The 4069-nt window shown below is 34.3% G+C and overlaps 1 protein-coding gene across 5 annotated transcripts in view; it reads left to right on the top strand.

Moving 5' to 3' along the window:
• Window positions 1–4069, top strand: part of Tab3 (TGF-beta activated kinase 1 (MAP3K7) binding protein 3) — a 60038-nt gene that overhangs the window by 20006 nt on the left and 35963 nt on the right. The window lies entirely within an intron of this gene.

Below are 4069 nucleotides of genomic sequence, written 5' to 3' on the forward strand. Positions count from 1 at the left end.
TATAACAAAATTGAACAAACAGTGATGCCAATATCCTTAACAAACAAGGGTATCAATTTTTAGCTGGATGGTAGTCTTAATTCTGGCTTCGAATCTGGTAGATCTGAATCAATTGATTATATAATGCTATCAGCTTTGATTACTGCATATCTTATCTTTTTACCTTTGAGAATTTTCCTATCCTTTTAAATGCATTTCTCATTATAATTGTATATGTGTTTGTATATGTGTATGTATGTATTATCTCTTGCAAATTAAACACTGAAGCCTATTTAATACATACTGCCTTTTTAGCCAGTTTTAAACCTTTCTTCCCTTCAGTTATTTTTAGTAAACCAAGAGTTTGGTTTGGGCTTGGGTTCAGGGATTCTCTCTCTCAGCTTCAGTGTTGAGGTAGATGATCCCTTGACATCAGGGGTTGTCCTGTATACTGTGGGATGTTCAGGAGCACGCCTGGCCTCTGCCTGACAGATTCCAGTACGCTCCTCATTATGACAACTAAAGGTAGCTCTAGATATCAAATGTCTCTGTAATGAAAGTATTTTATGTACATGTGTGCACATATGCATGCCATGGAGTACATACAGAGACCAGAAAACAAGTTTCAGGAATCAGTTCTCTCCTGTGGGTACCAGGCTTGTGTGACAAGAGCTTCTTTTAACTACTGAGATATCTCACCAGCCTTCCAAATGTCTTCTGCAGGGAGACCAGCTGGTATATATGATGTGGTAGAGCCTTCTAGCTTTATGATTATGTTGGTTTTATTTAAAAGAGAGCAGGGTCTACTCTTTGTAGGTGCAGCTTCAATGCCATTTCTTCCATGAAGTTTTCTGCAGCTCTCCTTTTCTTTGTCTTACCATAAGCAACATTTTCTCTCATTTATATCCTCCAGTGTGTTGTTTTTAATTTGAGGGCATGGGCTTTCTTTATTTTTAATTTCAGTTTTTCTTGAATGAACAACTATTTGGGAATATCAGATTAGAAACTGTTAAATGAATGGTTTTAAATACTGTTTTTGTTGACTTTTCAAATCCATCTACTAGAAGATCCCCTCAGAACTTGAGTTTCTGGATTAAGAAGACCAATATAGATAGGAACCTCTTTATGCATATGTGAAATGGCTACATAGGAACACTTGTAGGCTATATTTGAAAGACACAGAAATTAATAGCTTAAGCTGTTTGAGTTTTCATATAGACATTTTATCACGTTTTTATTGTGTGCATGTGTGCCAAAGCATGCATGTGGAAGGTGAGAGTACAACTTGCAGAACTCTGTTTTCTTATTCTGCCATGTGCGTCCTACGGATTGAACACAGGTTGTCAGGCTTGATGCCAAGCACTTTTGATTGCTGAGCCAATCTCACGGGTCCAAAGAGTTTTTTTTTTTAATTAATTATTTATTTATTCAAGTAGAAAGCTTCTAGGTTATTAAAAAAAGTAAACAGGGATAGCAGTAATATTTATTTAATTAACCTAGAATATTTACCACACTCTAAGCCAGGTATCAAATCCTCTAACAATAAGAAACACATTTTAATTATATCTAATATATATACACACATAGTTAGTAACCAGTTTTTCACTTAGTATTTTTCTGTATGCATTGAACTTCATTATTTTTCAGTTATTTTTGTTTTATTTTAAAGAATAGCCATTGCCTAGTACATTTGTCTAATACAGGAATCAGTCACGACCCTAGGATTTGAAAAGCACTAGTAATAAATATCGAGATTATCTGCCTCTAGAGTATGTCACTAATAGGTTGTGTTGTCATTCTTTTGAAATAATGTCATTTAGGAATTGAGCCAACAAAGACATTAGGATACCTTAACCAGAGCATATTAAATTTGCACCTACTTTAAATTCCTATATTTTGACATTTCTACTAGGTATTTATAAATTCTACTAAGTGTATAAATTATTGTACCCAAAAGAACTTGTCTTTATTTGTATTCTAGAATTATATTAATAAAACTTAGGAGAGAATAAAAACTTAACAGATATATTATGTGAGGTTCAGAAAGTGGTATCAAACACTCCGTGCTTTTATAGGCATGTAAAAGGGGAGAAAACTGTGTTTATAGAAGTTCCTGGTAGATGAGGACTGGATTTTGTGTTATATCAGAGGTTATTGCACATGGTAGAAATAGTAGTAAGTTGGATGATGAATACTTGTACCTGATACTTAAAGATCATTTTTATTCAAGATAAAGTGAGAAATTTTAAAATTACATATTAAAGTTCTAGAAATGCAAATGGGATATAGTATTTTAGATCTGTGTTCATGAAATGAAGTGTGCTCAGGAGATTAATTAGAAACTTGCGTGTATGATAGCTATGATAGAACATGATACTTACTCTAACATGAGGATGTTAACCTTGGATTACTAGGTTTACTGAGAGTGCAGATAATTTCTAAATTACAGAAAGTAGTCACCATCAAAATAAGTGAATAAAGTTATTCTCAATATAAACCCTTCTTTGTAGAACAAAAACATGCAATAGCATTTTCAAAATAAATATTTTACTTACTTAATTAAAAACTATTTGTATATCATAGGCCCAGGTGTGATCCTTTCTTGTCTAAATAGAATGAGAGCTCAGGATGTTAAGTTACAGCCAGGTGCCACAAAGCCTCAAAGTAAGCATAGACTATGCCTTTGTCTTTTTAAACTGCAGCTTCTTCTATGGAACAATGTAGAATTTAATTACTGTAGAAAAAATGATCTAAAAAGATAAGTCAGCTTGTGATATACTTGGCAAAGAGCCACATGCCCTAGTCAAGTATCATGTCTGCCAGTCTTGTAAGTCACCAGAAGTCTCATAGATGCCATACATTTTCAGTTGAGAAAAGAGCAAAAGGGTCTCTTTAAATTTTCTCAGATTCCTAGACAACTGAAAAGAAGGTCATTTCAGAGCTGGAGATGTGAATAAAAATCTCCTGTTCCAGGACACATAGACCATATTGAGATACAATTTTTTTCTTCAATTTTAAATAGACTTCAATTTTTAAAAATTTTTTTTATTTATTTTTATTTTTTTATTATTTTCTTTATTTACATTTCAAATGCTATCCCGAAAGTTTCCTATACCCTGCCCCCCATTTTAAAAATTTTAATTGGATATTGTATTTATTTACATTTCAAATGTTATCCCTTTTCCTGGTTTCCCTTCTGCAACCCCCCTGTCCCATCACCCCTTACCCTACTTCCATGAGGGTGCTCCCCCACCTGCCTGCCCACTCCCACCTCACTGACCTAGCATTCCCCTACACTGGGGCATTGAGCCTTCACAGGACCAATGGCCTCTCCTCCCTTTGATGACAGATAAGGCCATCCTCTGTAGACTTGTAATACTTAAGAACAGATTTAATTCGCAGAATTGAGAATATAGCATAGTTTCCAAATACCTTGTACTCAGCTTCTGCTATTATTAATAGCATATATTAGCATGGTGTTTTTTTAATAATATGTACCTGTAGTTTGTACTTTATTCAGTTTTCCTTGGTTTTTAACCAGGTGTGGTCTTTTTCTTTGTGTTTTAAGCTTCCATACAAGAAATATGTAACTTTTGGTTGTTATGTCTCCTTGGATTTCTTTTGGCTGTTAAACTTTTTCAGTCTTCTTTTTCTTTTTGAGACCATGACAATTTCAAGGTGAACGTGGCGATCAGGTACTTTGTAGAGTATTCCTCAGATGTTTGGCTCGTAGCTAGGCTGGGGTTATGGATGGTTTTAGAGGAAGGCTATGAACATAAAGTACCATTTGATGCTCTTTTCAAATATCCAGAGTGCTATCAGTATTGCTTACCATTGCTCATATTGACCCTGATTCACCTGGGAGAGAAAGTGTTTGCCATGTTTCTCTTCTATGAGGCCAACCTTTTGTCTTCATCTTGTTCTGTATTTTTGCTCTTTGGACAGAAAGCAGTGTATACACCACATATAAGGAAAGGAAAGTTATTCTTTTTTTTTATAAGTCTTTTTTTTAAAAGGTTTATTTATTTATTATATTTAAGTACACTGTAGCTGTCTTCAGACACTCCAGAAGAGGGAGTCAGATCTTGTT

Source organism: Mus pahari, chromosome X (genome assembly GCF_900095145.1).
Source record: "Mus pahari chromosome X, PAHARI_EIJ_v1.1, whole genome shotgun sequence".
In the NCBI taxonomy this organism is placed as follows: Eukaryota; Metazoa; Chordata; class Mammalia; order Rodentia; family Muridae; genus Mus; species Mus pahari.